Source organism: Suncus etruscus, chromosome 5, assembly GCF_024139225.1.
Source record: "Suncus etruscus isolate mSunEtr1 chromosome 5, mSunEtr1.pri.cur, whole genome shotgun sequence".
In the NCBI taxonomy this organism is placed as follows: Eukaryota; Metazoa; Chordata; class Mammalia; order Eulipotyphla; family Soricidae; genus Suncus; species Suncus etruscus.
Window position 1 is genome coordinate 88,003,117 of NC_064852.1, and position 26,739 is coordinate 88,029,855.

Genomic DNA, 26,739 nt, shown 5'->3' on the forward strand with positions numbered 1-26,739 from the left:
GAAGGGCCTGGGGGAGGCCCTGTGAGCGTTTTCCTGCATCTTGTATGTGTGTCCTTGAGGAGCTGAATTTATAAGGAAACGGCAATTTTTTTTGATATGCCCCTGTTTTCCACAATGGTAGCAGGCGATTTGCCTCCTGGGTATTGTGTTGAAACCTCTACTTAGGTTATTATCAATGAGGTTTCTGTATCTGCAATCTTTTGCCCAGTGGCAACCCCTTTTGCATTTTGGGCAAAGACCTGGTTTACGGAAAGTGTCCTGTCCCCGAGGGGAGTAAGGCATCATTCCCTTGGTAACTGGGAAGGTTTGTACTGGGTCTAATTGGGGTTAGGTTCCCCATAGACATTCCGACAGGCATAAAGGAAATCATTCACATCTGCTTTTTCATTTAATGTATTCAATACTAATCTACAGGCCGAATTTGCATTATGATAAGCCAAATATTTTACTAGGAAGTTTCTCATCTCCTCATCTTCGACTTGTAACTTCAGAGCATCTTTAATCTTACCTAAAAACTCTGCATATGACTCATAAGGGCGTTGGGTAATTTTAAAAAAGTTTCCTCTACCAATGCTGTTAGAATCAATTTTTCCCATGATGACAATGCAATATCCCTAATTAAATTTAAGATTTCTTTAGGTAAAGCTGCTTGTGTTTGAATATTTGCAAATTGATTTTCTGCCATCAATAATTCATACAATGGAGTAACACCTACCACTTGTTTTTTCGTACCATCTGGGCTATATAATTTGGCTTTTATGCCTTCAGAATAGTACATTTCCCATTCAGTTCACTGTTTAGATGACAGGCATTTTTCAGTGATTCTTTTAAAATCATACAAAGTCCAAGATGAATATGACTCCAAAGTCTTAGTAACTCCACACTGTATGGCGATTTTGGGCCATACTCTTTACATGCTTTTTAAAACTGATTTAATTCTTCCATCTGATAGGGTACACAGTTAGAAACATTTACCTCGTGTAAAGGGGATGAGGCCGTATTAGCAAAATTACTCTGAATAGATCTCTGAGGCCATGTGTGTGTGGTTCATCGTCTGAATCTACACTGTTGTGCGATTCAATTTTGTGAATAGAACGAGGCCTCCCTTCTGGAGTTAGCACTGGAGGTTGATCATTGTCTGAGTCACTAGTGTCATGTGATTCACTAGAATCAGACTTAACTTTCCGAGTTGTTTTTCTTCCAGCAAAAATTCCTATATTGTTGATGGTGGGGCTGGATTTGTCAGCCCGCAATTTGGTCTGAATTTTTGTCGGAAAGATTTCATTATCCATACTGGTTTTACCCTCACCATTTCTACACTTTCTATTTCCTAAATACCAGCCAGTAACTATGCTCACAGTAATAACGTGAGCCAACACAGAAATTCCACAAACTATGACGGCTGGAGACAATGCAATTTTCATTTGAAATATAAACCACAACCATCCAACTGCAGTGATTGTCCTTAGATCAAAACCAACTAGTTTTAAACAAAATGGAATAATCCACTTGTATACTAAAGAACCAATGCGTAAGCAAAAAGGTGGCAGAATCCACATGACTAACCACAGAAACCATTTAATGGTCAGCAGAGGAAATTTCCAATGAAGTATTTTACTTACAGTTATTGAGGGTCCAGGTTCAGCCTGTTCAGGCGCCATTATGTTGCAAGTCAGCCCCTGAAGAGGTTGACTGATGGAGGGATGGAGGATGAGGTCTTTCTCCTCCAGCTCGGAGTACGCGTCTGCTACCCTGTCTAGCCGATGGTTCTGAGCATGGAGCCAGGAGTAACTCCTGAGCACTGCCAGGTATGACCCAAAAACCAACAACAACAGCAACAACTACAAATAAAGAAAAGGTGCTTCTTCTCGTCTGCTACACAGCCTTTCTGGCATCTCTTCGAGGTATCTATGTGAGTCCTAGATTTATCTTCTCAGGAGCTTGTAGTTGATTCCTTGATACATGTTTCTGGTTTTGGACACCCTGTGTTTAGGTTAGAAGTTTTTCTTTACATTTTCCTGTGATGCGCTTATGCAAACAGCCGCTCTTTTATTATTGACTAGTCTTTCCTTTAATAATTGTAGACAATATTGTTTGTTTACTAAAAACAAACGGGGGAATTGTTGTGTATGTAAATATTTTAGGGGATTATTCCAATATCATATATTCTTTTGGAGAGGAATTAAACATTCTTATTATTTTTTTATTTGAGGCAGCCTGCTTTACAATATTGTAAAGAATAGGGCTTCATTTATACACTGCTACAATACCACACCCTCCTCTGACTATTTACCCCCTAACTACCAATCCGCAAGAATCATATCCTTATATTTAACCATTTTTATTGAGGAACTAAAATTTACAGTGTTGTTCATTATACTTTAAATGTATACATCATTCTAGTTTCATACCATCACCAGAGAGCCCACTTCCTTTCACCAGTGTCCCAAGGACCCCTCCTCCTTCCACCCTAATTCAGTTCTATGGACAAAATAATCTATTTCAATAATTTTGACCATTTTTGTTAACCTCATACTTTTCTTTTCTATCCTACATAAGGATGAGACACCCCTCTCTTTTGAAAAGTAGATGGTGGCACCAGACATAATAGATGAATAGAGACAATCTCCTGAAACCACGAAATAATAAATCAGTGATAAGTTGAAAATTAGCTTTATTTTCTAATAGATACATAAATTAAAAATTAATATAATAAATAGTACTGTGCTAAGATGTAACTCAGCATATTAGCTAAATGTAATTCAGCATATTAGCTAAAATTTTTACATGAAATGAGTAAATCCTACACATGTAAATTTAGTAAGAGTGAAATGAATTAAGACAACTTGAAGAGGAAAATCTGAATAGGCTTATAAAAATATAAAAGTGAATTTACCCTAAGAAAGAGAATTTTGGCTGTATATTAGAAAATATTATATGCACTGTTAATGTCTACATTAATAAGTAAACTACTATAATAAAACCTGCATGTATGTGGGAAAAAAATCCCACCTCATCAGACATAGAACATTCAGGATAAATAAAAGCTAATTTGTTTTTGAAAATATATAAAATACCTTAGTGTACTAGAAATAAACATACCATTTTTACAAAAAAAAAACATACAAGTTTTTGTTGGAATGGGAGGCAGTTTGGTCCATGCCTGGTGATGCTCATAGCTCACTCCTTGATCTGTGCTCAAGGATTCCCCCCCCCCCCCCTTTTTTACACCAGTACAGACAAAGCCTGCTTTTATTTAGTTTAGTAGCTTTTCTATTTCCCTTAAAGATCAGCATGTACCATAGATCTTCCACACAACAAAAGCTTGTGCTTTAACCACATCTTCCCCATGCTTATACTCCCCACTCCATCACATTATCTACTGTCTTCCTACTCTGGGAAGTTAGCCACTCTAATTCCATCATTCCCTTTTATTGTTTTTTTATCGTATTCCTTAAATGCATTTTAATTTTAGTTGTTCCCCCCCAAAAAAAAGATTTTATCTATCTATCTATCTATCTATCTATCTATCTATCTATCTATCTATCTATCTATCTATCTATCTATATCAGACTTGGAGTCTTTTTAGGAACCACTCTTGGTGGGACTCAGGACCATATAGGTACTGGGTGGGGGCTTAATCTGAGTCAGCCACTTGCAAGACAAATGCCCTACCCCAGTGGTAGTAGGCAACCTTTTTTTTTCAACTGAACCAAATCTCGCCAAAACTACAATTGAAAATTATTTTGATAGCCACATTTTTAAAACCGAAAATACATAGGATGGTACACTGTTTTTAGTTTCAGTCAGTTTTTATTGAGAATATTCTGCATGCAAGTATCCACATAGGTTGGGAGGATACAAATAACACAACTAATAAAACAAAAACTTTAGAATGGCATTATTTATCGATAACGTTAAATTCCATAAAATTTGCCTCACAATGTAGAGAAAATTACATCCTGACAATGACTGACAAAGTCGCAAACACTAATGTGAACATTGACCTTGAATTTCCTTGGATAGTTTGAGTAAGTCAGGTTTGTATATTGTTTTTAATTTTAGGCACGATTCCAGGTTCTAATCGATGAGACGATTTCTCAATTTACTCTTGATAAGATTCATGCTTGAAAATTATTGTTCACATAAATATGTAAACCTGAACAAGGAAAGAACAGCAAACACTAGCTTTTTTAGTTGATTCTATGAGTCAAATACTATTCCAGGTGTTAAAAATCAACATATCTTCCTTCTCCAAGTCTTTTTTTGTTGTTGTTGTTGTTGTTGTTTTTTGTTTTGTTTTGTTTTGTTTTTGGGTCACACCCAGCGGTGCTCAGGGGTCACTCCTGGCTGTCTGCTCAGAAATAGCTTCTGGCAGGCACGGAGGGACCATATGGGACACCGGGATTCGAACCAACCACCTTTGGTCCCGAATCGGCTGCTTGCAAGGCAAACGCCGTTGTGCTATCTCTCCGGGCCCATCTCCAAGTCTTTCAAAGCAGACCACTTGTGCTGTAAACTAAGTTCACATTTGCGTTTCTCCAATCTTTCTAAATTAGCACAAAAACGTTTAAATTTCGAGCTTTATAGTTCTTTGTTTTTTTTTTTAATCCAGCAATTGCATTTCAAAGTTGTCAATGTCAATATTAAAGGGAGAAAAATTTAATTCCGTTACAGTGGCATCCAGAGGTTTTTGTTTGTTTGTTTGTTTGTTTTAACAAAGGCCAATGTTGGGGCCGGGAGGTGGCGCAAGAGGTAAGGTGCCTGCCTTGCCTGCGCTAGCCTTGGACGGACCACGGTTCGATCCCCTGGTGTCCCATATGGTCCCCCAAGCCAGGAGCGACTTCTGAGCGCATAGCCAGGAGTAACCCCTGAGCGTTACCGGGTGTGGCCCAAAAACCAAAAAAAAAAAAAAAAAAAAAAGGCCAATGTTACTTTGCTGTTTCTGAAATTCTGAAACCTCTCCAGAAAAGCTTCCCTCATATTTAAAAGTGCTGTTTTAAAAGTCACGCACCCCCATACCACATAACCCGACTAGAGCTGGGGCTGGACACAGGGCACGCACTGACAGAGGCTAGGAGCAGAATCCTGTCTTTCTTCTGGAGCAGCCGCCAGGCACACAGAAGAGCCGTGTTAAAAAGTGGAAAGAGCCGCATGTGGCTTTCTGACCACTGCCCTACCCAGTGTAATATCTCTCTAGTCCCAGAAAATCTTTCTTAATCTCGTAGAGGGAATCATAAGTGTCATGCATGAATGCCATACTCAATGCCAACTTTTGACTTGTCTTTTTTTTTTTTGACTGGTCTTTTAAAGAAGCTCTTCAACGCTTATTGCAAAACTGGTTTTAAAGCTATAAATTCTCTGAGATGTTGCTTGTCCATGAAACTCTGTATGTTCCATCAAATCAGAATGATATCTATCTGGTTTGAGTATTAATGGTGAGGTATTCATTTCATTGAGTTTTCTACTATATTCCTCCACTCTCTTCTGGCTTGTAGAGTCTTATTCTATCTGCTATGAACCTGATGGGCTTTTCCTTCGTGTGTGAGTTCCTCTTCAGATCTTGCTACTCTCAATATCATCTTTGTCTTTGGTTTTAGTCATTCTGAGCACAGTGTATTTTAGGATTTTTTTATTTGAGTCTATTTTCCTGAGACCCTTTGGATGTCATATTTGTTGCATATGTTCCTCAGCTCTAGAAAGTTCTTATCTCTGATTTCTTTTATGGTTTTTTTTGTTTGTTTTGCTTTTGGGCCACAGCTGGTGGTACTCATTAAGGTTACTCCTGACTCTGCACTCTTAAATCACTCCTGGCATTGCTGAGGGATGCTGGGGATCAAACCCAGGTTGATTGTGTGCAAGACAGATGCCCTAACCACTGTGTATCATTTGGCCTCACTATTATTTCTTTAACTACTGACTTTTCATCAAATTTGCCTTCATATTACTTGGGTTCTCTAATAATTATTTGGCCCTCTGATTCATTTCATAGTGCTGTTTATTTCTTCAGACTCCCAACACCCATAATTCATCCTTTTCTAGAGGTTTCCTCCATCTCATCTTGGGGCTTCTTGATCTTTTTCTCAGCTGGTGTTATTCTGTTGCTTAGACCCTCTAGTTCTTAATATTACCAATTATGTTCATCATTTATGTTATTTTTTATTGTAGTTTTATTTTGGCTCTCATTGTGTGTGTGTGCATATGTGTGCGTATGTGTGTGTGATTTGCTGACTACATGCATCATTATTTCTTCAAGCTCTTTAAACACCCTCACTCTGGTGTCCCTCAAATAATTTTCAGAGGATTTACAGAATTGTTTGGTGTTGATTGAGCCTTCTTTTTTATTGTATTCACTCCTTGAACATGGTGGGCTTCTACACATTTCCTACTGGAGTTGCAGTATTCCTACTGTGCTGGGGTAGATAATTGTTATCAGTTCTTTGGGAGTACTCTATAGGATTAGGCTAGGAGTTGCTCTTTTCATTCTCTGCCCTCTTCATCCAATGATATGGAGTAATGTAAAATTTTCTGCATAAAGCATTTTCCTGTTTTTTTTTTTTTTTTCAAGAGATGTTGTGCTGGGCCCATTAATATGGTACAGGTCAGGTGTGGAGTCTGTCAGGACCTTGCTGGAAAGAAAAAGAATCAACCTCTGGTTCCAAAAAGGGTCCATATATGTGAGCCAGGAGATTCATCTTCCCTAGTGGAATCGGGGAGTAAGAAGAGAATCACCTGTGGCTCTGGGCCTGTTAATCCCCAGGAGTATATTCTTTTTTGTTTTGTATTGTTTTTGTTTTGGGGTCACACAATAAAGAGTCAAGGGTTACTCCTGACTCTGCTCAGAAATAGCTCCTGGCAGGCTCTGGGGATCATATGGGATGCTGGGATTCAAACCACTATCCTTCCTGGATCAGCTGCATGCAAGCTGCTACCACTGTGCTATCTCTCTGGCCCATCTTTTTTTTAAGGACTATATTCTTTTTTTTTTTTTAACAACTTTATTACATACATGATTGTGTTTGGGTTTCAGTAATGTAAAGAACACAACCCATCACCAGTGCAATGTTCCCATCACCAATGTCCCAAATCTCCCTCTTCCCCACCCAACCCCCGCCTGTACTCTAGACAGGCTATCTATTTCCCTCGTACATTCTCATTATTAGCATAGTTCAAAATGTAGTTATTTCTCTAACTAAACTCATCCCTGTTTGTGGTGAGCTTCATGAGGTGAGCTGTAACTTCCAGCTCTTTTCTCTTTTGTGTCTGAAAGTTATTATTGCAAGAATGTCTTTCATTTTTCTTAAAACCCATAGATGAGTGAGACCATTCTGCGTCTCTCTCTCTCTCTCTCTCTCTCTCTCTCTCTCTCTCTCTCTCTCTCTCTGACTTATTTCACTCAGCATAATAGAGTCCATGTACATCTATGTATAGGAAAATTTCATGACTTCATCACTCCTGACAGCTGCATAATATTCCATTGTGCATATGTACCACAGTTTCTTTAGCCATTCATCTGTTGAAGGGTATCTTGGCTGTTTCCAGAGTCTTGCTATGGTAAATAGTGCTGCAATGAATATAGGTGCAAGGAAGGGATCTTTGTATTGAATTTTTGTGTTCCTAGGGTATATTCCTAGGAGTGGTATAGCTGGATTGTATGGGAGCTCGATTTCTAGTTTTTGGAGAAATCTCCATATCGCTTTCCATAAAGGTTGAACTAGACGGCATTCCCACCAGCAGTGGATCAGAGTTCCTTTCTCTCCACATCCCTGCCAACACTATTTATTCTCATTCTCTGTGATGTGTGCCATTCTCTGGGGTGTGAGGTGGTACCTCATAGTTGTCTTGATTTGCATATCCCTGATGATTAGTGATGTGGAGCATTTTTCATGTGTCTTTTGGCCATTTGTATTTCTTCTTTGTCAAAGTGTCTGTCCATTTCTTCTCCCCATTTTTTGATGGGATTAGATGTTTTTTCTTGTAAATTTCTGTCAGTGCCTTGTATATTTTAGAGATTAGCCCCTTGTCTGATGGGTATTGGGTGAATAGTTTCTCCCACTCAGTGGGGGGCTCTTGTATCCTGGGCACTATTTCTTTTGAGGTGCAGAAGCTTCTCAGTTTAATATATTCCCATCTGTTAATCTCTGCTTTCATTTGCTTGGAGAGTGCAGTTTCCTCTTTGAAGATGCCTTTAGTCTCAATGTCCTGGAGTGTTTTACCTACGTGTTATTCTATATATCTTATGGTTTCGGGTCTAATATTGAGGTCTTTCATCCATTTGGATTTTACCTTCATACATGATGTTAGCTGGGGGTCTAAGTTCAATTTTTTGCAAGTGGCTAGCCAGTTGTGCCAACACCACTTGTTGAAGAGGCTTTCTTTGCTCCATTTAGGTTTTCTTGCTCCTTTTTTTTTTTTTTTTTTTGGTTTTTGGGCCACACCCAGTAACGCTCAGGGGTTACTCCTGGCTATGTGCTCAGAAGTTGCTCCTGGCTTGGGGGACCATATGGGACACCGGGGGATCGAACCGCGGTCCGTCCAAGGTTAGCGCAGGCAAGGCAGGCACCTTACCTTTAGCACCACTGCCCGGCCCCTGGATTTCTTGCTCCTTTATCAAAAATTAGGTGATTGTATGTCTGGGGAACATTCTCTGAGTATTCAAGCCTATTCCACTCATCTGAGGGCTTGTCTTTATTCCAATACCATGCTGTTTTGATAACTATTGCTTTGTAGTACAGTTTAAAGTTGGGGAAAGTAATTCCTCCCATATTCTTTTTCCCAATGATTGCTTTAGCTATTCTAGGGTGTTGATTGTTCCAAATGAATTTTAAAAGTGTCTGCTCCACTTCTTTAGAGGGATTCCATTAAATCTGTACAATGCTTTGGGGAGTATTGCCATTTTAATGATGTTAATCCTGCCAATCTATGAGCAGGGAATATGCTTCCATTTCCGTGTGTCCTCTCTTATTTCGTGGAGCAGAGTTTTATAGTTTTCTTTGTATAGGTCCTTCACATTTTTAGTCAAGTTAATTCCAAGATATTTGAGTTTGTGTGGCACTAGTGTGAATGGGGTTGTTTTCTTAATGTCCATTTCCTCCTTATTACTATTGGTGTATAGAAAGGCCATTGATTTTTGTGTGTTAATTTTGTAGCCTGCCACCTTGCTATTTGAGTCTATTGTTTCTAGAAGCTTTTTTGTGGAGACTTTAGGATTTTCTAGGTAGAGTATCATGTCATCTGCAAACAGCAAGAGCTTGACTTCTTCCTTTCCTATCTGAATTTCCTTGATATGTTTTTCTTGCCTAATCGCTATAGCAAGTACTTCCAGTGCTATGTTGAATAGGAGTGGTGAGAGAGGACAGCCTTGTCTTGTGCCAGAATTTAGAGGAAAGGCTTTCAGTTTTTCTCCATTGAGGACAATATTTGCCTCTGGCTTGTGGTAGATGGCCTTAACTATATTGAGAAAGGTTCCTTCCATTCCCATCTTGCTGAGAGTTTTGATCAAGAATGGGTGTTGGACCTTATCGAATGCTTTCTCTGCATCTATTGATATGATCAAGTGGTTTTTATTTTTCTTGTTGTTGATGTTGTGTATTATGTTGATAGACTTACGGATGTTAAACCATCCTTGCATTCCTGGGATGAAACCTACTTGATCGTAGTGAATGATCTTCTTAATGAGGCATTGAATCCTATTTGCCAGGATTTTGTTGAGGATCTTTGCATCTGTATTCATCAGCAATATTGGTCTGCAATTTTCTTTTTTCATAGCATCTCTGTCTGGTTTTAGGTATCAAGGTGATGTTGGCTTCATAAAAGCTATTTGGAAGTGTTCCAGTTTTTTCAATTTCATGAAAGAATCTTGCCAGGATTGGTAGAAGTTCCTCTTGAAATGTTTGAAAGAATTCATTAGTAAATCCATCTGGGTCTGGACTTTTGTTTTTGGGCAGACATTTGATTACTGTCTTGATTTCCTCAATAGTGATGGGTGTGTTTAAATATGCTACATCCTCTTCATTCAACCGTGGAAGATTATAAGAGTCCAAAAATTTATTTATTTGGTCCAGGTTTTCATTTTTAATGGCATAGAGTTTCTCAAAGTAGTTTCTGATTACCCTTTGGATCTCTATCATATCAGTAGTGATCTCTCCTTTTTCATTCCTCATACGAGTTATCAAGTTTCTTTCTCTCTCTCTCTCTCTCTCTTTCTTTGTTAGTTTTGCCAGTAGTCTATCAATCCTGTTTTTTTGTTGTTGTTGTTGTTTGTTTTTTTTTTTTTAAAGAACCAATTTCTGCTTTTGTTGATCTTTTGGATTGTTTTTCGGGTTTCCACTTCATTGATTTCTGCTCTCAGCTTTGTTATTTCCTTCTGTCTCCCTAATTTTGGGTCCTTTTGTTGACCACTTTCTAATTCTATGAGCTGCGTCATTAAGCTATTCAGGTATGTCCCTTCTTCTTTCCTGATGTGTGCTTGCAAAGCTATCAATTTTCCTCTCAGTTCCACTTTTGCTGTGTCCCATAGGTTCTGATAGTTTGTGTCTCTGTTGTCATTTGTTTCTAGGAAGGTTTTGATTTCCTCTTTGATTTTATCTCGGACCCACTGGTTATTCAGTATTAGGTTGTTTAACTTCCAGGTATTAAAGTTTTTCTTCTGTGTCCCTTTGTAGTTCACATATAATTTCAGGGCCTTGTGGTCAGCAAAGGTAGCCTGCAAAATTTCTATCCTCTTGATATTATGGAGGTATGTTTTGTGTGCTAGCATGTAGTCTATCCTGGAGAATGTCCCATGTACATTAGAGAAGAATGTGTATCCAGGGTTCTGGGGGTGGAGTGTCCTGTATAGTTCTACTAGGCCTCTTTCTTCCATTTATCTTTTCAGGTCTAGTATATTCTTGTTGAGTTTCAGTCTGGTTGACCTGTCAAGTGTTGACAATGCCGTGTTGAGGTCTCCCACAATTATTGTGTTATTATTGATATTATTTTTCAGATTTGTCAACAGTTGTATTAAATATTTTTCTGGCCCCTCATTCGGTGCATATATGTTTAGGAGAGTGATTTCTTCCTGCTGTACATATCCCTTGATTAATACAAAATGTCCATCTTTGTCCCTTACAACTTTCCTAAGTATAAAGTTTGCATCATCTGATATTAGTATGGCCACTCCAGCTTTTTTATGGGTGTTGTTTTCTTGTGTGATTTTCCTCCAGCCTTTTATTTTGAGTCTATGTTTGTTCTGACTATTCAGGTGCATTTCTTGTAGGCAGCAGAAGGTTGGATTGAGTTTTTGATCCATTAAGCCACTCTGTGTCTCTTAACTGGTGCATTTAGTCCATTGACATTGAGAGAAAGAATTGTCCTGGGAGTTAGTGCCATCTTTATATCAAAATTTGGTGTGTCTGTTGGTCAATCTTGTCTTAAAGTTGGCCGTTCAGTTTTTTTTTAAAGAATGGTTTTGAGTCTGTAAAGTTTCTGAGCTGTTGTTTGTATATGAAACCATGTATTGATCCTTCAAACCTAAAAGTGAGTCTTGCTGGGTGCAGTATTCTAGGCGAAGCATTTATTTCATTGAGTTTTGTCACTATGTCCCACCACTGCCTTCTGGCCTTGAGCATTTCCGGTGACAGGTCTGCAGTAAATCTCAAGGGTGTTCCCTTGAATGTAATTTCTCTTTTCGATCTTGCTGCTTTCAGAATTCTGTCTCTATTTGTGGGATTCATCATTGTGACTAGGATGTGTTTTGGGGTGTTTTTTTCTGGGGTCTCTTTTAGATGGTACTCTTCGGGCATGCAGGATTAGATTGCATGAATTCATTAGCTCTGGTAGTTTCTCTTTAATGATGTTATTGCCCATTGATTCTTCCTGGAGATTTTCTTCCTGGGTCTCTGGGACTCCAATGATTCTTAAGTTGTTTCTGTTTAGCTTATCATAGACTTCTATTTTCATCTGTTCCCATTGTTTGAGTAATTTTTACATTGTTTGATCATTTGCTTTAAGATTTTTTTCCAATTTCTTCTGCTGTATGAAGTTGTTATTCATCTCGTCTTCCAGTGTACTAATTCTATCCTCAGCTGCTGTTAACCCGTGGGAAAGCTCAACCATGTTTTTCTTCAATTCATCTACTGAGATTTTTAGACCTGTTATTTGACCTGAAATTTCAGTTTGGATTTTCCTGATTTCTATCTTTATATTCTCTTGATTCTTATTAGTGTTCTCTTCTATAGTTTCTCTGAGTTCTTTGAACATCTTCCATATTGTGACTCTAAACTCCTTATCTGAGTGACTGATTAGTTGGTTGGTCATGTTCAAGTCATCAGAATTGCCATCGTCATTCTCTATGTCTGGCACTGGCCTACGTTGTTTCCCCATTGTCACACTTGTATTGTGGGTTTTTCTACGTGTTTTGTTTGTATTCATTGGCTAAATAATGTGCACGGCCAGGAAGCAAATTGGAGCTGCCGTGCTCCTCTGGCTCCACCCTTACTGGACTTGTAAACTCACCTCCAGGGAAGGCTCCAGGGAAGGTGAGCTGTCCGGAGATGAGCCACACACAGGATGAAATCAGGCTGAAAATGGAGTACAGCACAGAAGACAGGCAGATAGGGGTGCTAGCATCTGAGTTCCAGCAGAGTTCAGCGCTTTCCCTTTCTGGGCTTGTAAACCCACCTCCAGGGAAGGTTCCAGGGAATGTGAGCCATCCGCAGATGAGCCACACACAGGATGAAATCAGGCCAAAAATGGAGTACAGCACAGAAGACAGGCAGATAAGGGTGCTGGCATCTGAGTTTCAGCAGAGTTTCTCAATTCTGTCTCTCACTCTGAAGCAGGCAGGATCACCGGCAGGAACGCTGATAAAATCCAGTCTTAGGCAGCTAGAAACCACATGGCCCAAGATGGCTTCTGCGCCCTTCTGACTCCCAGCAGAAACCAGCAGGAATCAGTGTGTGTACATCCCGACCCACATCTGAAGCAGGCAGGATCACCCAGAAATATATTCTTAATGTTGTTCTTTCCCTTTCAACACTGCTCTGATTCTTACTAAGTTGTGACTCTAAAGAAGCTATTTAATTTTTCTGTGCCTCATTTTTCTCACCTATAAAAATAGATTTGTAGTACCTATCTCATAGGACTGGTGGGGGTTTTAAATGCACTAATAAAATATAAAGTTCTTATGTTAAATTTAGTACTAATTAAGCATGTATAAGTGTTTGCTAGCTCTGTTTAGCATTGGAAGTATTTTATTCTTGGATGACATATTCTCATACCAGATGTCACGTCTCTGCTTACTTCAGTGAGATATTTTTTTGTTAGTTCCTAAATACTAACGGAATGCCAAATATTATAGGACAAAATTGAATTCCTCTTCTATTCTCCTCCAACCTCCTTAATTTGCTTGAAATCTATTTTTTTTAGTTGAAGAGGATCCTAGGTACTTGTACAGCAGTGATTAAAGATTTGAACAACTTTCTCTTGTTTCTTTCCTTTTTTTTTCTTCTACTGTTGTGATGAGAGTCATGTTTGTAGTGCTTGAAAGCACAGACAACAGAGCTACTGGAGGTCACACTTTGTATATGGGGTAATATTGGGACTCAGGGCCTTATGTCTTCAAGGCAGTCTCCCTACCATTGAGCTTCATCCATGGGTCCAAGAGTGTTTTTTTTTTTTGGAGGGGGGGAGGCACACTTGGAGGCACATAGGACTTACTCATGGTTCTGCACTCAGAAATTATCTGGCAGTGCTCAGGGACCATATGGGAGCTGAAGAATCAAACTCTAGGGTCAGCAACATACAAGTCAAATGCCCTACCTGCTGTACTATTTTCCCAGAAGTGCTTTTTTATTAATCCTTTATTTTTCCATTAGTTTTCAATACTATATAAATTTTTGGAGTAAAACTTCATATATCTATATTTGTATAAGTCAAACTGGACCATCTGCTGAACTAGTAGTGCCATTCCCATTCCTCTCATCCTCATTCCCCAACCCCAAAACAATATTTTTTGGCAGAAAAAAAATCTATATTTTTAAATTTTAATTAAAAATTTATTTCTTCTTTAATGTTTTTGTTTTTAATTTTTTAAAAATTACTTTATTAGAAGAACATGCATCACATAGTTAACCTAGTTGACATTATACATTTGTTTCCAGAGAAGTGAGAACAAAATTATTAAAAACGAATGGAAAAAAAAAGAAAAAAGAAAAAAAGAAAAAAGAAAAGGAAGAGAAGAAAGAAAAATAATAAGTACAGTAACAAGTAAATTTGTGAAAATTATTTTATCTTCAATGAGGTCATTAAGTTAATGGTGGAAGGTTTAGTAAACTCTTGTTGCTAGTTGACCATTCTGTTATTTAATTTGTTTCCTAACATTAAGTGACCTTAACTACGAATTGTTATCTAAATTGGTGTGTTCTTCTAGGGATGACAGTATAAAACAAATGGAGTTGTCATGAAGTCCAGGAATTCAAAGCACTATTACTAATAGTGTAACTTTTGAGGGCATTGTTAGAGTTGCTAGGTCTCCTTGAAGTTGGAGAATGTGAGAAGTGAGAAGGTGCCTGCACTCACTCCAAAAAAATTCTGCTGATATCAGCCCAAATACTTGCATACCTGGAGTTTGGTCAGATTGTGTCTTTGCAAAGAATCATAGAGAAATGGTGAAGCAGGGCCATAAGAAAAGTGGCAGTTATGAAGAATGGATGCCACAGATGTGGTTTTGGTGGGAGGTGGTCTTGGCTTGGCCCACTCTCTCTTCCCAAGATTGCCAGCCTTTAGCTACACGGCTGGTATACCCATAATATTTCATGGCTTGGCTTGTATCTCTTTTGAGAAAAGAGTTGAGTCTATGAAGCTGGCCCTGTATAAACATGGTGACTGCATTTGTGGGTGTGGTCAGAATCTAATTTTTGCTTTGGTTACATATATTTAACATGTCAGAGTCACCTTGTAATTGTCTTTTACTTTTTTTTTCTGCCTGGGGGAGCTCACCCCATTGGTGCTCAATGAGCTCTGCACTCAATAATCACTCCTGACAGCCTTGGAGGAACCATATGGAATGCCAGGAATTGAACCTAGGTCAGCTTCATGCAAGGCGATGGTATCTCTGTGTTTTCTCTAGCTCCTGATTTTTACTTTCTGATCTAGTTCTGATTTAGCAAAATCAGCTCCATTCACATTGTTGCGGAAATCAAGTTTTCATCATTTTAATGACCTAATGTACTACTATTTAACCAGTCATCCATGGGTCCGTGGAAGGACATTTAGGTGTTTCTATATCCTGAGTATTGACTTAATGCTGTTATGAATATAGGGATATATATATTTGAATTAATGTTTTCATACTTAGGGTATATACACAACACTAGTATTGATGAGTCAAATAATGCTTATATTTTTAGGTAACTTAGGGACTCTTCATTTCATTTTCTGTAAAGGTTATACCAATTTGCATTCCCACCAACAGAAACAGTTGTTTCTATTTCTCTATAGTTTTGCCAGCGTGTTTTCAATTTTTATGACAAAGGCCACTGTCACAGGCATAAAGTTCTACTTCATAGTGGTTGACATCACCCTCACCTTCCAAGCACCCGTTCTTCAAGAATAAAAAGAGTAAGAAAACAAACTCAGGTAATGCATCATTAGCATTTAAGTGTTGTTTAAATAAGTTAAGATTATTTTAATGGTTGTATTTTAGATGGAGACATTATTTAGCTATGCAAAAATAATACTTATTGCCTTAACCAAAATATATTTGTGCAAAATTTATCATACATAACTAAAAAACCATGGAAGATAATCTTTCCTACTTGAATCCTATCATTCCCTTTACATTAGTATAAAAGACATCCTTATGCCGCCTGAACTCAGCATTAGTTTGGTTTAGTTTCAGATAGTGTTTGCTGTAGTCTGGTAGATTTTTTACAACTAAAATGGAAAATAATTGTGAAGTTATATCTTGCATAAAGCTTGCTGTAGCTGCTTCTTTTTTCAATTTTAGTATATGTGCTGCCGAAATGAGCACGTGTAGCTGCTTCTTTTTAAAAATTTCACCCTCTTTCTTCATTGTTGTTGATCTTGTTGAGTTGGGAAAGAGCTGCACATCTGCCTGGCCATAGTGCTGGTGCATTGGTAGCTGTGGTGCTTGCCAGGAATGCCGTATCATCCTTTAGAAGTGCTCTAAAGAAATGCATTTCTTTTGTTGTGGTGATTGGCAGGGTTTACCTTCTCAGTGGAGGTCCACAAATTATAGGTGTTTTGCGAGCAGGGGTTGCTGCTGTGCTCATACACATACTTGCACTTCATTATTAGTTGTGCTGCTTGTGAAAGGCTCGATAGTCCAGATGCTGCTCCGACGCAGAGAAATGAAGAGACAGTCACTCAGGCAAAAGCTCAAGTGGGTTCCTTATTCTGGCCGGCCAGGGTCCAGTGCCCATCCAGAACCGAACAGAGGCAAAGGACCACGTGGATTTCTTTGTTCATCCTTATATACCATAAGAAAGGGAGGGGGGGGAAACGGGTAGAGATGATTTCCTTATAAGGTCATAACATTTGCTAAGACATTCTAAGGTAGCACAAATTCCTTATAAGGGCATAACATCCACTGAGGTAGTATAAGTTCCTTATAAGGGCATAACATCCTCTGAGGTAGTATAAGTTCCTTATAAGGGCAAAAAGGGTTAGATACAACCTGACCTTTAAGTTTCATGAGCTACAGCAGTGGGGCTGGTGTAACTAGTTGTTGACTTCCCTTTTCACTTACTAGGGAACACACTCCTTTTTTGTGACTTTGGAAACCAGAGACATTGAAGTTGCCAGGCCTCATTAAACAGCAGTGTTGCCTGTATTATGCTCAGAGCATGTGGAACACCCTGACCCTGTGTCCTGGAGTTGAGTGCTCTAAACTGCTGGATTATTCTTCCATGCCACTGTTATTTTTTGTCATAGATTTTTTTTTGGTGGTGCTAGGGATCAAACCCAGAGCCTCAAACATATGTGGCATGTTTTCTTCTGGTAAGCCACTACCTTCATACTTTTTCTGTTTGATATTTAATTTTACCCTTCTGTTATTGAGGCATGTAAATGTTAGCAGTAAATATTCTACACCTATTGTGTTCTGTTTGTATTTTTAAGTGAGGCAATTTAAGATTGCCTACATATTTCATATCCTTTTGCACATACAAAAATGTAACTACTCTAGATCGGTTTCCATAATAGTTTGATGCCTATAATTACCATAATAGTTTGATGTCTAAGCTACAACTATGCCTGTGGCAGTTTTTGAAGTAACTAATGTTAAAAGTTAAAAATAAATCTCATTAAATTTTTTTTATCAACTTTATAAATCTAATATTCTCAGGTCAGTGGTTTAATGTTTTTTTGCAGAACAAAATGAGATACTATGAAGCAGGCAAAAAGATATTTATTCAAAAATGTGCCCAGTGGGAAAAGGTGGAAAACACATGACTGGTCCAAATCTTTGAGGCCTTTTTGGCCGAAAAACAGGACAAGCACCAGGATTTTCTTACACTGATGAAAACGAAAACAAAGGTAATAGTAGTAGACATTACTGCAAAGAAGAAACACAAAAAGTGCTCATATGTTTGTGAATGCAGTTTTAGTAATTTTTCATTCTTTGATAATTAAATAATGGTCATCCCTATTATTTATAATCTTTTTTCGTTTGAAGTCAGTGCTGTTGATGTTAGAATATCTGTCCTGACCTTCTTCCTTCTTGTGTGTGTGTGTGTGTGTGTGTGTGTGTGTGTGTGTGTGTGTGTGTGTGTGTATTTTGGGCCACATCCAGTGCTGCTCAGGAGATACTTCTAGATCTGTGTTTAGAAATCACTCCTCGTGGGCTTGGGGGACCATATGGGATGCTAAGGACCTGACCTGGGTTTACTGTGTACAAGGTAAATGCCCTACCTACTGTACTAGTACTCCTATCCCTGGCCTGACCTTTTTTGATTTATTTGCCTCTCAGATTGTTTTCCAGCCATTTACTTTAAACTTTCAATTATCATGACTCTTAAATATGTATTTTGTAGGTAGCAGGAAATATAACTAAATTTCCTGCCTTCTTTAGGGGGAGAAGCACACTCAGGAGTGATCAGAAAACTGTATGTGGGGCTGGAAATAGAACTTGGGCCCCCTAGTCAGTGGTAAAGGCCAGAAAGTTCAATGCTCAGTCATGTTTGGGTTTGGTGTTACTGGGGTCCACTAGCGCCACTCTGGCAGAGTGCTCAAATCAAACCTGGTGCTGGGAATCAAATTCAGAGCTACATGCTTATAGGGTGTTCCCTTTGAACTATCTCCAAACTCTTTCATCAAGGGTTCCTAAATCTAAAGTAGCATTGTTATGTTAGGTCAAATTATTCTCCTCTCTTTGAAACACTTTATCATTTGGGGGGTTGTTTGTATATTTGTTTTGTTTTGGGGCCATACCTGGTGATGCTCAGGAGCTACTCTTGGATATGCACTCAGAAATCGCTCCTGGCTTGGGGGACCATATGGGATGCTGGGGATCAAACCCAACTCTGTCCTGGGCAGCTTCGTGCAAAGCAAATGCCCTACCACTGTGCTATTTATTGCTCCAACTCCTACATTTTTATTTTTTAAATAAGGGATTGTATTAAATTACTTGTAACATCATTCCTTGATGGAGCTCTCTGATTCTTGTAAGTTGAGGTATTATGTAGGTACACCATCTATGGAATCATAGTTCTTTAGTATATCATAGATAATCTAAACAGCAGGTGAATTTTAGATTTCTACAGGGAGTCAAAGAATAGAGCACCAAAGACAACCTTTAGAATTTATCATAGTTCTTTTTTTTTTTTTTTAAATATGGAACGCTTCACGAATTTGCGTGTCATCCTTGCGCAGGGGCCATGCTAATCTTCTCTGTATCGTTCCAATTTTAGTATATGTGCTGCCGAAGCGAGCACAGAATTTATCATAGTTCTAAAACTAAGTATTTTTTGTTTGTTTTTTGTTTTGGGGCCCTACCCAGTGATCTCAAGAATTACTCCCAATTCTGTGCTCAGGTGGTTCTCAGGGGACCATGTGAGATGTGGGAATCAAATTCAGGCTGGCCATGTACAAGGCAAATGCTTTACCAACTGTACTATTAGTCCAGGCCCATAAACTAATTATTCCTAATTATGATAGTTTTTCTATTGAGTCCTAAAGTTATCTTTTGTTCACACATGCAGATCACATCAGTAAGTAAACCTCACAATTGTTACTGCACACATTTAAAGTGTGTTTTTATTTTTATAGGTGTTATCTGGGGAGAGCAAACTCTGATGGAATACTTGGAGAACCCAAAGAAATATATAACTGGAACTAAGATGATCTTTGCCAGTCTAAAAAAGAAGAGTGAGAGACAAGATATTTTTGAATATTTGAAACAGGCAACATCTTAATGAAATGTTCTTGCAACTTAAAAAAATGTTCTAAGCCCAAACTATTTGGTCAAATATTCATGTTTAAAGAAGCCATATTTGATCTTTATCAGATTGTCATGTATTAAACATTTTAAAATGAAACTGGATGTTTTTTTGTGTAATTTGCTGACCAAATGCTCTTATATGCTTTTATGTTCACTTAGGATGTGGAGAGGTCTGATGGAGGAGTGGGTAGGAAAAAGATCTATTGTGCTTTAATAATCCCTCTATACACACAATTCTTTATAACCTTAGCAGCTGCCACTGGTGATAGTAGTAGCATCCAAAGACTTCCTCTCTATAATTTAAATGTATATATAGAAGATATTGGATTCATATCTTATTAAGTTTTGTTTAACTTTTGACTTTTAATATAGACAATACTTAAAGTTTAAGGAAAAAGGTAGAGAAAATGGTCCAATATTTGTATATTAGGAATATTACTAGGGAAAAAGAGAAAATTATTACATTGGGTGATATAAATAAAACCTAGAGAAAAGTATCCTTTCTATAAATGTACATCTCTATCTCACAATTTAGAATGTATAGGCATTAACCTATTGCCCTTCTGATGCTGCTTAATGTTTAGATGGACTGCAGGCAGGGAGATTAGGGACCCTGATCAAGGAGGAAAAAGACAGTCACTATGCATATGGGGAAACGTTCATCTTCATTGTAACTGTGAGGCATGTTTGGGCCAGTACACAACAAAGCCCATGTGAGGCTCTGAGGTATGAGATTGTCTCTAAAGTGGGATGACAGTAGCTGTGAGAAAAAATTTCAAATAAATGTTCTGTAAGAAAAGTTTGCAAACAAATGCAGAAGTTAGGTTTCCCTATGATGGTGGTCTTCACATTGGTAAATAACTATTTTAGAGAGGCTTAAATCTAAGAATTAATTTGCTGGGGCGGGAGAGATAGCATGGAGGCCTCGCTTGCAGAAGAACGATGCTTCAAATCCCTGCATCCCATATGGTCCCTCGTGCCTGCCAGGGGCCATTTCTGAGCGTAGAAACAGGAGTGACCCCTGAGCACCGCAGGGTGAGACTCAAAAACAAAAGCAGAAACAAAACAAAAAAAGAATTAATTTGCATGAGGGAATTTCTGTGCACAGTGACAAGTTTATACTATTTTCCAGAATGCAAGGTTTCTGTCTAGAATCAGTCAAGTGAGGGATATGCCTGAGATTTGATAAACTTCAGTTAGGTAGAAGCTTTTAATTTTATAAAGTCAGGATGGGCCCTGTGGTGCTATACTCACAGTTGTTACCAGTCTGTTGATAGCAGCCTTTGCCTGGTCAGTTCTTAGCTCTTCCAATTTCCACCAGGTCTCTTCATGTTTTCTGAGTCCCTAGCCAGCTGTTTGTGCAACTTCTCTAGGTCATCCACATTATTAAGATTTTAAATGGCGAGACACAACAGAAAAAGCAGTTATCCATAAAAACTTTGTTCTTGCTTTCTCTACTTGGCTCCTACTTTTCCTCAGTTCACTTCTCTGCTGAGCTTCTTCTTATACTTCTCTGCTGACCTATAGCAACTTTGGTTCAATTACCAATGAAAAACAATTACGTCCTAGAGAAGGAACAATTAATTGTTCCTTTTAAGGCTTTCATTGTCTGAGCTTCTCCCAAAACTCAGGTATCTTATAAATAGCTCTCTTATTCACTCTTTATGGTCATGATTCTTTGGCCAAACTCTAATACAAATTACTTTCTGAATGTTCTTTAATCTAAAATTAGTGTACCTTGGTGGAGTAAAATCAAGAATAAATAGCTTTATATTATTTGTGAAGTGAACTTATAATTTTCTGAGTAGTCAAGTTATTTAGATTTGTCATTATCAACTAAACTTGAATAAAATGTTCAGTAGAAAGAACTCAATAATCAGAGAGTAATTCTATGATTATGAAGGTACTGAAAGAAAAAAGTATCCTTGTTTTATAGCACAAAGTAACAGGAACCAGGAAATTTTAGTGATCAGGAAATGTTATTCTGGATAGCACGTCAACAAATTGATATTTTAAAAATATGGCAGACAGATGATTATATAAGACTTGCATTTATCAGTTATAGCATAGAAAACTGTAATATATATTTTGATAAGGATTTGGAAAAATAAAGTTTTACTTATTAAAGTAAAAATATGAGATCCATTTACTTGGCAATTATTTGACTGTTTCAAAAGGAACAGAAAGAACTCTACAGAAAGCAGAACATTATTAGTTCCTGTGTTTTAGAAAATCTTTTTTTCGAGACAAGTGAAATACTTCCCAGATATAAGCCTCTTCTCAGTGGTTCCTGTGAAAAACAACAAGGATATCATTTGTTTTTTAAGGGAAGTAATTTTTGGAATCAAATCTGTGTGTCCTAAAAGATGTTGTGTATAGTACACTGAGATTTGGAAACTATTTTATTTGCTGATTCACCTTTATCATGAAAGTCTTATAAAAAGGGACTGAGATAGGTAGACATTTTAAAACAAATTTCCTTCTTTGCATTTTTCACTCACTGAGTTATCAACTTTAAAGTTAAAAAAAATCACAATTTATGTAGATTATTAATCTGACTTCTCATTCTCTACAATGTACAAGATACTATAATCACAGAAGTACAAGATACTATAATCACAGAATAGATGGGCATGAGGCTCCATCATGGTGTATGGTATTCCAGGAGACTGTGGTCAATAATGATGAACATTGAAGCCAAAGGAAGGATGCAAGAAGGAACAATATTGTTTATATATGTTGTTCCTTTCTGCATATATAGTGTGTGATAATAACATAAACCAATATATATGAATATATATTGATATTTTTGGCCCTATCCAGTGATGGTCAGGGGTTACTCCTGGCTCTGTGCTTAGAAATTACTCCAGGCAGGCTTGTGGGAACCATATTGGATGTCAGTATCAAACCTGGATCAACTACATACTAGGCAAATTTCCTACCTGTAGGGACAATATTTTATCAACAATAAAATGTGGTATTTAGACTAACCTCTCATTTCCAAATATATTTTATTTACAGAACCATTTCTTGATGTGAAATCAGCTTATGTGAAAGAAAACTCAGTCTTTACAACAAAATCACTCTAGAGAAGAAAGGAGAGCATGGGACCTGAGTGACTGCAGTGGTTAGGGCATTTGCCTTGCACACTTATGACCTGGGACCAGCCCAGGCTTGATCCCTGGCACCTAATAATGGTTCCCTGAGTTTGCCAGGAGCAATTTCTGAGCATAGAGCCAGGAGTAACCTCTGAGAGCCACCCTGTGTAGCCTTAAAACCAAAAACTAAGAAAGTGAATCCTCCACTCCCTATTCCTGTCTACCTGCCTTCTGAGTACAACTTTTGAATTAAGAATGCTTAAACTGGCTTTTCTGTCCAAGACAGCCAAGAAGACTCCATCGAACACAATCTCCAAGGTCCAAACCTGGAGAGCCTTATAAAAGATTGCTGCCTTTCTCTCTGTCTGCTTTTCTGTCCAAGACAGCCAAGATGACCCCATCTTATAATCTCCAGGACCCAAACCTGGTAAGGGTCCCACCCAATAAGGTGGAGCCAGAGGAGCACAGCCGCTCAGCTTTACTCCTCGCCCGTATGCATCTCCTAATCCACAAACCCAGCACAGCACATAGTAAAAACCACTATAAAGTGTTGCAGTGGGGAAACAATGCATGACAACACCATGCATAGAGAATGAAGATGACCTGAAAAGCCTCTCAGATAAGGAGTTTAGAGTATTAATATGGAGGATGTTCAAAGAATTAAAAGCAAGCATAGATTGATCTGAACAAATCATAGTTACAGAACTTACAACTGAAATAAGAGGTCTGAAAAACTCAGTAGATGAAATGAACACCTCAATGAAAAGCCTCTGCAAAGGAGTAACAGCAGCTGAGGACCAGTCAGTGAACCAGAGGGTGAGATGCAGAACAACTCCATACAGCAAAGTGATTGACAAAGAACTGTAAGGGTTTCAAATGCAGGGCCTCCCTCATACATGTACCCCATGCGCTCTACCACTGAGCAGCATCTCTGGGATTCTGAAGATTGCTTATAGGTTTTGAATCACTGAACCTAGAATGATGGTAGTTTTCAGTATAACTATCTCTAACCTTTTTCATTTTTGTTCTCTTTGTCAGTGGCACTTTATGTTTCTCAGGCTTTCATGAATGCTCATTATTATCCTGCATCTTTTCTTTGCTCCAAAACTGAGTTCCAGTTGACCTTTGGGGGCACAGAGTATTTTTAAATAACATATAGCTTTTTCCTTGTTATAATAACTATGGCTTGTGATTTCCCCCCAAAGCACCTGAAGCTTATGGCAGCTGCAAAGCATTGGATGATTGATAAACTGACAGGGGTGTTTGCTTCTCATCCTTCCATTGGTCCCTAAAAACTGAGAGTGCCTTCCACTCATCATGTTTCTTTTTTTAATTATCTTTATTCAAACACCGTGATTGCAAATGTGATTGTAGTTGTTTGATTACAGTCATATAAAGAACACCCCCCTTCACCAGTTCAAGATTCCTACCACCAATTTCCCAGATCTCCCTCCTCCCCACACCACCCACACCTGTACTCGAGACAGACTTTCTATTTCCCTCATCGTTCACATTGTTACAATAGTTTTCAGTGTAGTTATTTCTCTAGCACTCATCACTCTATGTGGTGAGCTTCATGTCATGAGCTGCACCTACATGGGTAAATGGGGGAAATAATGGTTGGGACTGAGGCATTAAAAGATTAGAAATGAGCTTTGTATGGCAGTATCAAGGTCACAATACAAGATGGATATTATGCATATATAAACTATATGCATATAATACTATCAATAAATATTGTATGCATGGGGGCACTAGCCCCCACATGGTTTTTGAAATGGAGACCAAGGAGAAAAAATTTCCAGTGACTGTCCCAACATAAATCAGTGCTGCAACGGCCTGGCTCCTCCCAAAGCTCATTCCCATTAGTGTAAAAAAAGGTAGGGGGAAATCCTGATGACCCCTATGAGGCCATCTGGACCAGTGCCCAGGGAAGGCCTGGAGTCCAGGAGAGAAAGAGGGGGACAACTGGGGGCCTGCCAAGCCTCCCAGCACTCCCCAGGCTAGGGAGAAGGCCTCTGGCATGGGGCCTCCCCAAACCCCATACCTGGCAAGAGCTGGCCTCCAGAATCAAAGAGGAAACCGGGAGCCAGATATCTGCCCACCCTCCTGACCATGTACCTCCCCCCTGAAGTACGGAGAAAGGGGGGAAGCCTGAGAACCCTAAGAGTCCACGTGAGCCCACTTTTGGCCATCTGGGCTGGCACCCAGGGAAGGCCTGGAGTCCAGGGGAAAAAGAGAGGGATGGCTGGGGCCTGCCAAGCCTCCCAGTACTCCCCAGGCTAGGGAGAAGGTCTCTGGCATGGGGCCTCTCCAAACCCCATACCTGGCAATAGCTGGCCTCCAAAATCAAAGAGAAAACTGGGAGCCAGATATCTGCTTGCCCTCCTCCCCATGCACCTCCCTCCTGGAGTACGGGGGGAGGGAGAAGCCTGAGGACCCTAAGAGTCCACCTGAACCCACTTCTGGCCATATGAGCCGGCACTCAGGGAGGGCCTGATGTCCAGGGGAGAAAGAGGGGGACAACTGGGGGCCTGCCAAGCCTCCCAGCACTCCCCAGGCTAGGGAGAAGGCCTCTGGCATGGTGTATTCCCAAACCCTATACCTAGCAAGAGCTGCATAAGTTTAGTTTTTTCAGACCTGTTATTTCAGTGTGAAAATTTCTAATTTCAGTCGTCAAATTCTCTTGATGCTTATTTGTGCTCCCGTCAAGTCTATTGATGCTTTTCTTTGAGCTCCCTGAACATCTTCCATAATTATACTCTAAACCTCTTATTTGAGAGGATACCTAGCTGTTTCCTACTTAATTGGGTTATCAGAGCAGCCATCTTGATTCTTTAAACATGGGGTTGTACCACAAAATTTCTTTATTGTTAAGGCAGTAGATTGCTTCTTACAATGTGGAGAAATGGAGTTCAGGGGTTAAAAGATAAACGGGGTCCTGGAGCAAAGAGGAGTGGCCAAGCTTTTTGGGTGTGGGTTCTGGAGAGATTATGATCCTTGGTGTCTCTGGGCTGGCTCCACAGAAAGAAGGCAGAGAGTAGGGCAGCCATTCTTTTTAAGTCTCTGGGTGCCCAATCACACGGCAGGAATCGGCCCCACAATAGTTGGGTGGGGACATTTTACCGGGTGTGGGTCCTGGAGAGATTATGATACTTGGTATCTCTGGGCTGGCTCTGCAGAAACTCATCATTTTTCTAATGCATGGACTTAATCATGCTTTGATAGGAGACAAGGAGAAGAGATGCATGCAGTGGTTTATTAAGTTTGACAGCAAGGTCTGCACTGATACAACCTATCCAACAGGTTTTATGGATGTCATCAGTATTGATAAGACTAGAGAGAATTTTTGACTGATTTCTGGAACCAAAGGATGCTTTGCTGTTCCTCACATTATTCCTGAGGAGGCTAAATACAAGTTGTGCAAAGTGAAGAAGATCTTTTGTGGGCACCAAAGAAATATCTTACTTAGTGATGCAAAATTCTCTCACCATTTGCTACCTAATTTTTTTTTTATTAAGGTGAATTGCAACAATTGGATTTATTTGAAAACTGGCAAGATTATGTATTTCATCATATTTGACACTAGTAATTTTTACATGGTGACTAGAGGTGCTAATCTTGGAAGAATTGGTGTGATCACCAACACAGAGGCATTTGGTTCTTTTGGCGGCATCCATGTGAAAAATACCAGTGCCAATAGCTTTGCCACCTGCCTCTCCAACATTTTTTTGTGATTGACAAGGGCAACAAACCATGGATTTTACTTTACCAAGGAAAAGGCATCCACCACAAATTAAAAGACAAAGAAATTATGGTACAACTACACAATGGAATATTATAGCTGTTATGAAAACTGAAGTCATGATATTAGATAATACCTGGATGAATATGGAGAATATTATGCTGAGCAATTTGATTCAGAGAGAGAGGGATTGGCAGAATGATTGCACTTATTTGTGGGATATAAAAATAATATGGTGGAGCCAAAGAGATATCTTGGAGGTAAGGCATTTGCCTTGCATGTGGAAGGACAGTGGTTTGAATCCTGGCATCCCATATGATCCCCTGAGCCTGCCAGGAGCGATTTCTTAGTGTAGAGCCAGGAGGAACCCCTGAGAGCTGCCAGGTGTGACCCCAAAACAAATATATATGTATATATATAGGGTATTACTATCCAGAAACAATAGAAAATAGCCC

The 26,739-nt window shown here is 38.9% G+C and overlaps 1 non-coding gene and 2 pseudogenes across 1 annotated transcript; 2 read left to right on the top strand and 1 right to left on the bottom strand.

The window, feature by feature from the left end:
• The first annotated feature begins 17,379 nt into the window (after positions 1 to 17,379).
• Positions 17,380 to 19,415, top strand: LOC126009153 (cytochrome c 2-like; annotated as a pseudogene).
• Positions 18,829 to 18,935, bottom strand: LOC126010447 (U6 spliceosomal RNA). Its single transcript, XR_007496477.1, has one exon. It is a non-coding gene; the product is annotated as a U6 spliceosomal RNA (small nuclear RNA).
• A 3,515-nt stretch (positions 19,416 to 22,930) lies between the features above and the next one.
• LOC126008624 (40S ribosomal protein S4, X isoform-like) lies at positions 22,931 to 26,350 on the top strand (annotated as a pseudogene).
• The last annotated feature ends 389 nt before the right edge of the window (positions 26,351 to 26,739 follow it).